The sequence below is a fragment of the Lepidochelys olivacea genome (assembly GCF_965140295.1).
Source record: "Lepidochelys olivacea isolate rLepOli2 genome assembly, chromosome: 3".
NCBI classification, from domain to species: domain Eukaryota; kingdom Metazoa; phylum Chordata; order Testudines; family Cheloniidae; genus Lepidochelys; species Lepidochelys olivacea.
The window spans coordinates 146178887-146192690 of NC_140413.1; the positions used below are offsets into that span (position 1 = coordinate 146178887).

The window sequence follows — 13804 nt, forward strand, 5'->3', positions numbered from 1 at the left end:
TATTTGAATTGATTTTTCGGTTAAACTATTTGAATTTTCATCTTAAGGGCTTGATGTGGTGTGCCTGAAAGGAGATATCACAGCAAAAATTGCTGAAATTAGCCACTTATCAATTCTGGGCCTTTATTTGTTAGTAACTCATTTGGAATCCTTTGGTGAATAAACAATGTTATTATACTGATATGTTGCCCAACAGTACAATTTCAACAAAAATTAGAATAGTGATCTACTAATCAAAGGTAATCTTTCGCTTTTGAATTCAAATAAATCTGCACCATCCTTAGCCCAAGGGCAATCAGGAAGTACACATGGTTTCAGTGTTTCTATTGAATTCTGTTTCCTCTACTTATTTAAGCACTCATCCTTGGCCAAAGCAAAAGATCTGGGGCACTCTTCATATACTTAATAATACTCAGAAGGCACTGTAAATTATGCTCATCATTTCTAACCTCATATTTGGAGGGAACTGGGTTTTTCTAGGAATACTCACTCAACTTCTTTGGGTCATTTTATGTTTCTCATTTGGTCTTGTCATATTTTGTTTTGGAAATGACTTGATTACATTTTTTATGTGCAAACTGAATAAAATCCAAATCAGTACTCTATAAACTTGGTGCTTTAAAAGGGCCATTTTCACAAAGATGAAAACCATCAGGAGCCAAATCAGTTGGGAGAAAGAATTTGAACAGAAACATATGAATGAATGAGACGTGGGAACTATTTAAGACCATTTTACTAAATGCCTCAAAAACCACAGTCAAGAAGGAAAGCAGCATTGTTTTTCATTTCTACCCGAAATGCTTTTATGGGCCAAATTCTAATACCCTTACTCACAAAAAGTAGCATCCAACTCCATGCTATTTGTGCAGTAAGATGCTACTGCAGGTGAGTAAAAGGATCAGAACCTGGCTCTTAAAAGGAAAGTTCTCTTTTTAAAATTTAGCTCACAATTAACCAGTCTGGTATTTGTAATCCTCAGAACTACTCAATGTATTTCAGTCTGCTAGCTGTAGTCCTTTTCCTACCACACAAACTCACAAGTCTCAACTTTAGTGTTGCTGAAATGCTGAAACTAAAGAAAATGGAACCAAATCATCAGTAAAATTTTCCAAAAGAGCAAAACTTGACAGGTCTGACAGACTGGTGGCTACATTTTAATTTCATCTTGAGAAAATAGAAATCCCTACCCCCCCCCCCAAAAAGTGGGAGGGAGCAGAAATTTAAAAGAGGACTGCCTAATTCAGCAGCTAAATCAGTGTAAGAAGCTCTGCATGTGTGTTGGGGGGGTAAGACACAGAGTGAGTGAGTGAGTGTAATGTGCCTTTCGAAGTGCTGGGAGCTTGATGGGAATGTTTGATTAGCTCCACTCAGAAAAAGAAAAGGTGCCCAGGCCTCCTTTTCCTGCTTGTTTCTGAGTCTTTAGAATAACGTTGACTGGAGTTTGTGGTGCAGAAAAACTTGGAAAAAATACTGCATTCATACTGTGAGGAGAAAAGGAATACACCTCAGGCAAGGTAATTCTGATTCTATCCCTGTGATCTATAGCTCTGTTTATGAGGAGGGGAAATTGTTTGTTTGTTTTGTCAGTGTGGAATTAAATACAGAGGGTTTTTTGTCTAAACTTTTACACTGAATGCATGTTACGAAAGGTCCTAAAGGGGAAGTAGAATCTGTACAGTGAAACTGTATCATATATACTTTAGAAATTATTTATTAAACCATTAAGCCCTTACTGTTAAACTGTATACACACACAGCCTTAGCAATAAAGACTTAATAATTTCATTAAATAGTTGTGTATATTATGCGCCTGTGCGCGCGCACAAATAGATCAACACAGTTGAAAGAAACTGCAAATTGTGCAGTGTTCTTTGTATACTACTTTTAAACTATATTCACTGTCAAATCTATTTCGTAATTTTTTCCTCTGTGCTCAATAATGTGTGAATAAGTTGTGTACAGGACAGATGAGTGGTAGCATTAATTAACATGAAGGTATCACTTAGGAATACAAATTTTTGTGATACCGTATTTTAAATTAAATTGTTTCACTGCAGCAAATAGTATAGATCCCCTGGTAGATGGATAGATATGTATGTGTATACACGCTATATATACTTTGGTGCTGAACGCTTGTTCTGCTGGTGAGACGCTAAAACTGAATAGCATTACTGAGCCTGCCGCAGCTGCTCAGCTCTCCACAGAGAGATTGGATTCTTGATGAGTCTTTAAAATGTGATTTGTGTCAGACCAGTACAAACATGAACCAAGTGCCCCCAGGAAACATTTCACAAGGAGAGTTCTGAAGAGTAAGTCAATCTATGCTCCTAGAAGTTAATGGTAACTACGCCGCTTTCAGAACCAAAAAGGAATTACAGATCCTCTTTGGGGCAGATTTCTTTTCCCCTTCTTCATAACATCAGAAATGTAACTAATCACCCATGGCAAAAAAACAACATACTCTAGATAAAATGTTAATGGTGTATAGATATGTTACATTGCAGTAAATCAAGAACTAAAGCAAAAAAGCCCTAAGATTTTCAAATGGAGTTTTAAGGTACACTTTGCTTGATAAAAAACATCCTGCATTTTACTATACTCCAGCTGCTTGTATATCTTTATTTTCTATGCATAAAAGACCATAACCTGCAGTCATTATTCAGACAGACCTGTCATTGGAGTTAAAGTAAGGGCTGTAGGAGCTGGCCCTTAATAAGGTGCAAACAGAATTAAAGAAAACTCACTACATTATAATCACATCTTATTTTCTCAGTATTAAATTAGCATCTGATTTCGAAGAGACTTGATTCTCATCCATTTTTATCTGACCTAGCTAATTGCTTGGCAAGGTTCAAATCACTTGTGGTGAAAGAAAACACATTCTGCCTTTTTGTGATTCAAAGGCAGGAAAACTACAATTTTTTTTAAAAAGTCTGTCTTAATATCAATTGAAATTCCATCTTATAACCTTTTAGATGAATTATGTTTGCTTTGCTTTGTTGTTATATGTAAAGATGGTCATTTTGCTTTTAATGGGGGGGGGGATTATTATAAGAGGTTTAAAATTATTGTATGCATGAGGTCAGATAAAAGAACACCTTTGTCATTTATTATTTCTATCCATTACTTATGAGGACTCATTGCTTTTGTGCTAAAAGTAGCCCTGGAATTTATGTAAATTTGTTTTAAATGCTTGATTGTAGCTGGCCCTGCAGAGGTGCTTAAGGAGAGAGGTGGCTTTAACTCCCTCACCCTCCCATTATAGCCTCTATGCCTCAAAAACAATCCACGAGAGAAACCAAGATCCAGTGGGTAAGGTGCTAACATGGTATTCCATTAGTTTCCCTGCTCCACCACGGATTTCCTGTGGGGCCTTGGGCAAGACACTTAAGGAGAATAATGGTCCCATTGAAGTCAGTGGCAAAATTTGTCTCTCTGTGGCTCAGTTCCTCATCTGTAAAATAGGGCTCTTACTACTTCCCTACCACACACACATAGGCACCAATTCCATGGGTGCTCCACAGCTGGAGCACCCACCGTCAGCCAGCTCCCCTAGCGCCTCCTGTCCGCTGGCAGCCCCCGAGGCTCAACTCCTCCCCCTCCCTCCCAGTGCTTCCTACCCGCCGTGATCAGCTGTTTTGCAAGGTGCAGGAGGCACTGGGAGGAAGGGGGAGGAGCGGGGATGGGGCGCGCTGGGGGGAGGGAGGAAGAGGCGGGGTGAGGACTTGGGGGAAGGGGTCGGGTGGGGACGGGGCCTGGGGCAGAGAGGGGGCTTGAGTGGGCCTGGAGGAAGCCAATGCCTGTGCCAACATAGGTGTCTTGAGACTAACCACATGAAAGATTGTGAGGTGCTCTTGGTCATGAGGGCCATATGAGTGCTTGAGAAACAACTGCTGGGGTATGTAGGCACTAGTAATGAGTCCTAGCTAACAAAAGGTCCAGCCCTATCTTCCCTGAGCTGGAGCATTTACTGCAGCAAGTGGATCTAGTGGTGGATCTGCTGTTCCTGAGAGCCCAGGGAAGTATTCTGGCTGTGTAAGAATTCCGAATCAGCCAGAATTCCTTCTGGGGCCCCTGTGGGCTGTGGTTTAAAAGTCACATTCTGACCATAAGAATTTAGGATTGGATTACCAGGTAGGCACAGATGGCTACCTGACATCTATTTTCCTCCCAAACTGAAAACCAATTTCATCTCTCTAGATTCTGCTCTAGGTCCTCATCACTATAGCACATATCTCATTGGTATGTGGTGGTGGTGAAGAGGGAATGTGAAACAAATTTAATAGAATAAAAAGATCCAAGAAGTCAAAAGTTAAATGAAGAGCTTTTTTAAAGGATAAAACTTTGATCCATGGCTTCTGGATATTGAGAAATAATAATGGTGCTATAAATTGTTAATACAGCAACATCATAGGCAGCGAATGAAACTGTAGGCCTAAATTCTCCCATGCTTGCACATAAGTAGTACCTTACTCCATACGTAGTTCCATTTTTAATAACCACTGCTCAATTTGAGTAAGTGGAATAGAATTTGGCCATGATTTGGGACAAAGTATTCCCTGTCCTAGCTGCCATTGTGACAGAGGGGATATAACTCCCTCTCTCTTCTGATGACCACCCTATCCCAATAACAACTGATTTCTATTACGTTTAGAAAATAAATTCTGAGTAAAGATCTCTGTTCATTCCTTGATAAAAGAGGTCTCCATCAATCTTGGACCAAGTGCAACCAAGGATTCTTTTGCATCCTGTTTCCTTTATTTACTGCAGATTTTACACTTGGAAATCTTGGATTATAGCCTCACTCCCACTCCAGCCTCTCTATACCACATGAAAGGGACAAAGTGGCATAAAAAGGCTCTAAAAGCCTTATGTTCAGTAAGGGGGTACTTCCCCAGTGCAGACACTGTAGATAGAAGACAGTCACAAGACTGCCTCACAAGGACACCCTCCTAACCTCCAGCATGGGGAGTATGCTGGGGGATGAGACCGCAGCACACAGCACTGTAGAGATTCTGGGCACTGCTGTGTACGGCAGCCTGAGAGTGTAAATTAGACAGGTCCCCAGGGCTGTCCATGTTATGCCAGGAACATCTCAAGTCCCTGAAATAGTCCAGAATTGGGAGGGTGAAAAGGTGGCTTAAAGCCACCATAGTCCTGCCTCCCCCTGGGCTGCAATGGCGGCATTAATATGTGGCCAAAATAACACATCAAGTTCATGGCCGATGTTCTTAAATGTCTCAATATCTACATGGGCTGTGTGGGTTATGTTTAGCATTTCCATTTCTATAGTCCCACTAAGATTTTATGCTTGAAGGTGCCTGGTGGTTTTTGGGTTTTTTTTTTTGTTTTTTTGCTGGCCATCCATCTAGAATTATGGGCATATCTAGTGGGGTGTCACAGGGGTCAGTCCAAGATCTGGTACTGCAACAATTTCATTAATGGCTTGAGTAACAGGGTGAAGAGTATGGTTATAAAATTTGCTGATGACACGAAGCTGGGAGGGGTTGCAAGCACTGTAGAGGACAGGATTAGAATTTAAGATGATCTTGATAAATCGGAGAATTGGTCTGAAAGAAGAAGAAGAAATTCAATACAAAACAAGCGCAAAATACTTAGGAAGGAAATGTCAAAAGCAAAACTACAAAATGGGGAATAACTGGCTAGGCAGTTGTACTGCTGAAAAGATCTGGGGGTTAGAGTGGATCACAAACTGAGTATGAGCCAACAAGAGAATGCAGTTGTGAAAAAGGCTAATATTCTGGGGTTTACTAAACAGAATGCCATATGTAAGATATGGGAGGTAATTGTCCCACAGTTCTTAGCTCTGGGGAGGCCCCAGCTGGCATGGCACACAGAACTGGACACACTACACTTTCTTAAAGTCGTGGATAAATTGGAGAGAGAGTCCAGAGGAGAGCAACAAAAATGATAAAGTTTAAAAAGCCTGCCCTCTGAGGAAAGGTTTAAAAAACTGGGTGTTTACTCCTGAGAAAAGAAGACTGAGGGGGAGACCCAATAACAGTCTTCAAATATGTTTTGGGTTGTTATGAAAAGGATGGTGATCTATTGTTCTTCATGCCTGCTGAAGGTAGGACAAGCAGCAATAGGCTTAATCTGCAGCACGGGAGATTTCAATTTGGTATTAGGAAAAACTTTCTAACTATAAGCATAGTTAAGTACTGGCATAGATTTCCAAGGGAGATTGCAGAATCCCATCACTAGGGGTTTTTAAGAACAGGTTAGACCAACACCTGTCGGGGATGGTCTAGGTATACTTGTCCTGCCTCAGTCCAAGGAGTGGGATTAGATCATCTCTCCAGGTCCCATCCAGCCCTGCATTTCTATGATTTGGCTTGATCTTAAACCACAGGCGGACAAAGCACAAGGTTCTGTGTCCTGGGCAGACAGATCCTCTTTCCTACAGTCCTTGAAACAATGAGACTATCCTTTTGCATCCCAAAATACTTTGCTATGAGACATGGAATTTTGGGGTGTCAAGTTTCAGACTTGGATGGGCTATAGCTGCTATTCAGATTGTTGGTATTAGTATGTAGAAAAGTATATAAGGAAAGCCAAATATCAGAACTGCCACACCTGTTTGTCAGGATACATATTGAAAACCAAGTTTCAATGTCATTTCTATCCAGGTTAGGTTTAATTTTGAGTTCTGTGATTTTTTTGGGGTTGGTTTGGGGACAAAACTTTGCACCACAAGTTACATGACTAGTTTTTCTGGTCCCAGATTGGTTGCACTTATCCCTTGCAATAAGTGTAGCTCCACCTCTTGTTTTCAGGCTCTCACAGAGGGAAGATGCTTCCTGTCGAACTCTCCCTCACTACGCAGAAGCAGCAGACTTTAAAGCTCTTAATGTGCAAAAAGTCAGTAAATCACTATCCTCCTGATCCGGAGAGGTGTTAAGAAACCGTAACTCAAGTCTGAGGTCAACAGCAGTCATGGGTGCTCATCTCCTGTCAGGATTAGGCCCCATAGTTGTGGAGAGAGGTAGGGACTGAAGGATGTGATTTGGTTTCCATTTTGCTTTTGACAATAACTCTAATATTAATCATTTAATGTTTGGAAAGGGCTTTATGATCCTTAGATAAAGGATATATTACTTAATCCTGAGGGAATTATGCACCAAAAAAATTAAAATTATACACAAAATATTTTAAAATTCTGAAAATTTTATTTGTCACTAAATAAATGTGGCTCCAGCATGGCAGTGGGAAGCACAGGCCACTGGCTGCATTGAGGTGGGAAATCACCCTGAAGCCCCCACCTCACCCAGTACAGGGACTTAGCAGTGAGGCTGCACCTGACCCTGACACAGTGCAAGGGCTGGGTCTGCCCCAGAAACATCCCAGGGCCCTGCTCCTCTGTGCCAGGTGCACCAGGTGTGGGTGGGCAGGCTCAGCCCAGCAGAATCCAAGTGTGGCGGGGCTTAGTGTGGGGGGATCCAGGTGCGGGGTGAGAGATTGCTGTGTGGGCCAGTCTGGATGCGGACAGCTGAGTGGGAGATCTGGATGCACAGGGGCTTGTTTGGGGGTTCTGGGTGCAGGGGCAATGGGGCGTTGCAGGGGATCCAGGTGAAGGTGGCTGGGGCTCAGCAGGGTGGTGGTCTGGGTGTGGGGAGATGGGGCTTGGAGGGAGGGTCTAGGTGTGTACAGCTTAGTGGGGGGTTTAGGTAACGGGGGGTCTTAATGGGGTGGAGATCCAGGTGCAGCTGGTTGGGGATTAGTGGGGTAGGGTTCGAGGGGGGGGGGGGGGCTCGTAAGAGGGGTCCAGGTGTAGGGAGGTAGGGCTTGTCAGGGTGATGGTTCGATGGGCCTGCTTAATGGGGGAGCCCCAGCTGCTGCTGAGGGGATGCCACATGCTGGGTACCCGCTTCCCACTGCGATTCCCCTAACCCCTTTTTTTCTCCATCTCCATCCCCTCATTCCCACATTACCCTCCCCTTTCCCTATTCCACCCCGTTCCTTCCCCACTGCCTCTTTGCCCCACCCCCTCTTCCCTCATTTCCCCCAGGCCCCTCTACCCAGCCCCACCGTGGGCACTGACTGTTGCACAGAAAACAGGAAGGTTCCCAGCACACAGAAGGGGAGCACGACTGTCAGGAGGACCCAGGAGGCGGCATTCAGCTGCAGACCAGCAGAGTCCAGCCTCAGCCTCCTTCAGCTGGGCAGCTCTGCACTTGCAGAAAAGGGGGGGCAGCAGCACGTAACCCCATGTGCTCCCCATGCCTTGCCTCTCTTTGGAGGGGGGCAATCCCCCACAAAAAAACGAGCCTATGGTTGCCCCCCACACCTCCTGCGTGGCTTCCCTTGGCTTCCCTGCCATTTTCTACAGGGAAGCACAGGAATTCTGCGGGGCGGGGGGGGGGGGCTGTTTTCTGTGAGCACACAGTCATCCAGAATCCTGCCAGGGGTAATAACTATTAAGTATTATCACTAGACAGGCCTAGAGCTTACATGACATGCAGCATGGATCTAAAAAAATAGTATCCAGAAAGATTGAACTATCATCCATTCTTTTTCATAATACTGGTCAAAACAAGTTCATGGGGGGAGATGGGGAACAAACAAAATAGAGAGTAGAGAAAGTAAGCAGCAGCAAAAAAGCATCCTTAAGCAAAATTCCACAGCCCATTCTTCAGAAAGAGCCAACACTGCGCTGATGTCCTGAGCAGGGGCAAATATCCACTATTCTATTGCCAAGATGTGTGCTTTTGTAGGGCCTAGACAAATACTGTTTTGTATTCTGCTTCAGAGCCAGCAGACAACATAGGTTAATTATGAATAAATCCTCTTCCCAGAGCACCTGATTCCCTACATCCTGCTGTTGTACAAACAAAAACAAAAAAGTTCACTGAGAGGAATGGAAAAACCCAACATTTGTCAAATGGAAATAATGCAATTAGTCTGCAAGGAAGCATTCTTTCTGGATTCTAAGAGGCTGTCACAAAGTATAAAGGAGAAAAAAAATTAAACTGGACAAGCACTGTCCTTTTAAAGGTGAACTATAAAAGTAACACTGAGTTAACCCCTAACTTTTGAGCTGAGTGTTCCCATTTGGTGTAATCCTTCAGCACAAAAACCTTTATCTTAGCTTTTTAACCTTCTGTGAATTCCCCCCAGTGCTCTCTGATTTGCTAGACTTCCTAGAATGCATTATCCTCTGACATTACAAGAAGACTCCTTGATCAAGAAACTAATACTTGGCATTAATGGCATTCCTGATTACTGTCCTATTCCTATGGCAGAGCATCTCTGCATTCTTGTGGATTCCCATGATTTCCTGAATATCAATCAGTCCAGTTTCTGACCTATGTATGTTGGCAACATTAATAATATCAACTGAAAGACATTGACTCAATAGTAATTTCAAATTTTTAATAGAAAATCTCTCCTCCTCTTGATAGAAAATCTCTCCTCCTCTTGATCCAGGTATATAATAACGAGACCCATATATCTGTGTCAAGGAGAGAATAAATTTCCCATATCTTCTCTGAAATTTTACTCCTAAACTTCTATGAAGAAAGAAGTCAAGCTTTGTGTGGACATGTAAGAAAAATTCATAAAATCATCCCTGAGGTGATGTGCAATTTTTTCCAGAGAATCAAAGCTTTTAACAAATTCTTCACTCTGTGACAAAAATATGTACCTTCAGGGGAAATCGGACAATACAGTAGTTCCTAGGTTGCAGGCAATACAATATGATGTGCACTCAGCCCTTTTTTTTATTTTGCAGCCTGAAAAAACATGTATTGCACTTAAGACGGACAGTTCAACTTGTTAGAACTGGCTTTTGGGTGGAAAATGGAAAATGCACCATTTTCCAAAAAGAAAAAGGGAGACTCATGGAGCCCATGAATTTCATATACTGACCCACAGCCCGTGGTCACTGGTAAATTGCAGCTGTTTCCAATTTCCTTATTTAACCTCTTCACCCTGAATTTCTCTTTAGGGTGGTGGTTGTGGTGGGGAATTAGTGGCAGCTGCCATGTTCCCATAGTGGGGGTTAGGGGGTGGATGTGTAGTACAACTGGTTGTGGGGAAAACACCGCAAACCGCTACAACATTTTAAATACTGAGATTTTGAATAGTTGGGGAAACTTATAAGCTGCAGCGTGCACAAGCAGCAAGGGTTGGTTCATAGTCAGCAAGGGTGGAGCCATAGCAGTATGGGCTGGGGCAGGAGAGGTGGGAGGGGGAAGGCAACATGAGTGCGTTAGAGTAATATGGGGTGGCTGACTGGCAAGTGATTAGCAGTGGCAGGTGCATCAACTGACCTGCATCAGTAACCAGGATGGAGGTGTTTGCCAGCTGAGGGGGAATGAAGGTGCTTGCTTGGGGAGATTGGGGGAGGAGACTCTGAGCTGGCCCAGGACAGCAGACACTGTACAGAAAGGTCAGCAGCACAGACATCAAACAAGTACAAGATTTGGTCTAGCAGCTGTTCCCAACGTGCCAACAGAAGTGGAAAATCAAAATTAAATGGTGAAATTAATGTACAAAATAATGTGGGAAGTGATGCAGCCTACTGAATCTTGTGGATTTGGTCAATCTGGACATTCCCAATGAGGTTTTACTTTAAGAAGATGAAGTCCACCAATGTATTTCTTCCTTTGCTGGAAGGATAGGTCAGGCGTTAACATAATTGATAGTTATCTCTTTTGAGACAGATGAAATTACAATCATTGCAGTTTTATTTAGGGTCTGAGAGGGGCCTGGCAAAATGGGGCTAAATATAAAATACACTATAGTTTCACATAAATTACCTTGTTTTGAAAAAGCTCCAAAGAAAACAGAGCCTGATTCACGGCTGTGTTACTCCAGCTTCATGTTGGTTTAACTCCAGGGAGTTATAGTGGCATAAAATGAGTGATACAGGCCCACTGGGGTTTTTAGGCTGATCCTAAAGTGCTGGATTTTAGGTCTGTTTATTATACCTATGTGACTATGGCTATTTTGGACTAAAGGCTACATTCAAGTCTTCACACAAACCTCTCTGAAGAGCACAGTAAACAATATGTTTTCAGAACTGCAGTTCATAACTGTATCTGCCATCCTGCAAAACCATCATATCTACATCTCCTGCCTGCTTGTGATGAAGGATACCCCCAAATGCGTGTGGCTGGGCCAAAAGGGCATTTTCAGCACAGGCTAAATGTTATTTCTATGCCACCATCTGAAAGAGATGAGATACAGATAAAATAGCTAGGTAGATAGGTGTTATGGGCAGAATCCTCCAGTCCACTACAGCTGCTTAGCACCACTCGGGTAGTACAAAGAGCCCACACTCTGTCCAGAGGAGGCCAGCAGAGAATATAAGGCTGGCAAAACTAGGAGAGGTGACAGTCACCTCCTACTCCAGCCACATCCCCTTATCTCCACTGTAAGGGATATGTCAGGGAAGGAAGGGCTATGCTGGGGACAGGAAGGTGGCGCGGTGCGGTCAAGCTCTGCTTTACCTGTCTTCCTTTGACATAACTTACAGCACCAGAGGAGTTGCTCTAACTAACTTGTACCGAGTCTGAGTGGTGCAGAATCAGAAAGTCACAACCAGCTGCCTGATACCCTTATTTAGGTCAAGTGAGTAAGTACTACTGAGCTTACGTAGGCCCTGAATGTTGCAATACCTATTGATCAGGTATATTGTATTGCTGGTCTGAATGTATATTTTAATTATAACAATCTAAGGATTAAAACAAGGCAGATGAAAAAGATTGCAGGTTGACTTTGTTTGGGTTTTTTTAAACACTTTGGTCCGGTCTCCAAGTAGCATCTGTGATTTCTAGGACCCTTCTGAATTTGAGTGTTTTGCTTATGTGGGTTCCACACAGCTTTTTAGTGCTTCTGAGTAGGGGAGAGATAGGAGCTAAGCACTGATTAAGTTGTCAGTTCAGCAAAGCACTTAAAAACTTGAAGCATGTGAGCAGTCCCATTGACTGCCAATGGGAGTACCTTACATGCTTAAAATAAAAGCACATGCTTAACAGGAATGAGATAACCCACATGCTTAAAGTTATGACTGTGCTTAAATCCCTGATCCTGCACCATTAAAGTGAATGGGAACTTTGCCTTCAGTGTGTAGGTTCAAGCCCCAAGTGCCTTAATGAATTGGGGCCTAAAGGAGTACACCATGTGAAGCTGAGTAACCAGAATAAGTGAGGCAAGAGGACAATCTGACTACAAAGACCATGGTTCAATGAGAAAGATACATGGTTCTTTGGTAGAAAGGCACAGAACATATATGGACACGGATCTCAAGCCATTTTAGTAGCCCCAATAGTTGATCTCCTGTTGTCAGTGGATAGAGAGCAGACTTCTATTCTCATTCTTCTAGACCTCTCTGCAGCATTCAATACTATTAACCATGAGAAACTGCTGTCTCACCTAAGAAAGGTGACAGAGGTCCAGGAGAATGCACTAGATGGTCCAAGTCCTCCTTAGTGGGATGCGTTCAACAACTAATGACTGGAAACTGTGCCTCTATTGCTAGACACTTGATTTGTGGAGTCCCACAAGGATCAATTATTTTGCTGGTCCTATTCACCATCTGTGTGTGTCACTAGGTGAACTGGTCAGATGACATGAACTCAAGTGCCAGCAATATACAGATGACACACAGCTCTACCTGTTCTTCATCACATGCAAACATGACACTGCCACTAAGATGGCCCAGTTCTTGGACGAGATCAACTCATGAATGAAGAATAGCTGAATGAAGCTGAACCTGAGCAGCAGAGGTTTTGCAGGTGGGCAATGGAAAGCATTTTGAAGAGTTTGCATCCATGGTGCAATCTCCTTTAGTTGAAGGTTCACACTCGTAATTGGTCAATTCAGTTCATAATCTAGGAGTACTCTTGGATTCTTCACTGATGCCAAGCTCCACATAGCAGCATCTGCAATTTCGATCATCTCTGGTTGGTTAGATGACTGCATTCCATCTTGGCAGATGATGAACTGGTCTCAGTTAGTTCTACCTTCACCACCTCTCAACTAGATACTGCAGTACAATATACCTGGGCATGAAGCCACCAGCCTTTAAAAACTCCAGCTAGTTACAACACTGTGGCACATCTCCTCACCAACACAGGCTACCATAAGCATATCAGACCTCTCCTCCTCTCTTTACACTGGCTTCCCTTAAAACAGTGTTTCCCAACCTTGGGACACCGCTTGTTCAGGGAAAGCCCCTGGCGGGCCCGGCCGGTTTGTTTACCTGCCGCATCTGCAGGTTCGGCCGATCGCGGCTCCCACTGGCCGCAGTTTGATGTGCCCGGCCGATGGGGGCTGTGGGAAGCGGCGGCCAGTATGTCCCTTGGCCCGCGCTGCTTCCCACAGCCCCCATTGGCCGGGCACAGCGAACTGCGGCCAGTGGGAGTTGCGATCGGCCGAACCTGCGGATGAAGCAGGTAAACAAACCGGCCGGGCCCGCCAGGGGCTTTTCCTGAACAGGCAGCATCCCAAGTTTGGGAAACACGGCCTTAGAACATCCAGTCAAGTTCAAAATCTCAGTCTTTATCTTCATGGTGCTCAGTGGTCTGTGCCCAAGATATTTATAAGATCGCCTAAGACTCCAGGATGAAGACCATGGCTAACAACTCTACTCCTCTGGATCAATGGAACTCTCTATAACAAGGGTGGAGTTCATCAATGTAGGAGACACAACTTTCTCAGGGATCAGTTCAAGGCTGTGGAATGAACTCCCACAGGAACAAAGAACCATCACACTCCTCACCACCTTCCATTCCAAGGTGCAATGTGCTCTTCAGCCTGACCTACCTAACAAAGACTTA

At 43.6% G+C, this 13804-nt stretch overlaps 1 protein-coding gene and 1 long non-coding RNA gene across 3 annotated transcripts in view; one reads left to right on the forward strand and one right to left on the reverse strand.

Annotated features, from left to right (window-relative positions):
- Nucleotides 1-13804, reverse strand: part of LOC311518187 — a 109958-nt gene that overhangs the window by 71346 nt on the left and 24808 nt on the right. The window lies entirely within an intron of this gene.
- VIT (vitrin) overlaps nucleotides 1382-13804 on the forward strand; it is an 81069-nt gene continuing 68646 nt past the window's right edge. The window contains exon 1 of the mRNA XM_084623746.1: nucleotides 1382-1514. The gene's annotated coding sequence lies outside the window, so the exon portion shown is untranslated. The remainder of the gene's footprint in view (nucleotides 1515-13804) is intronic.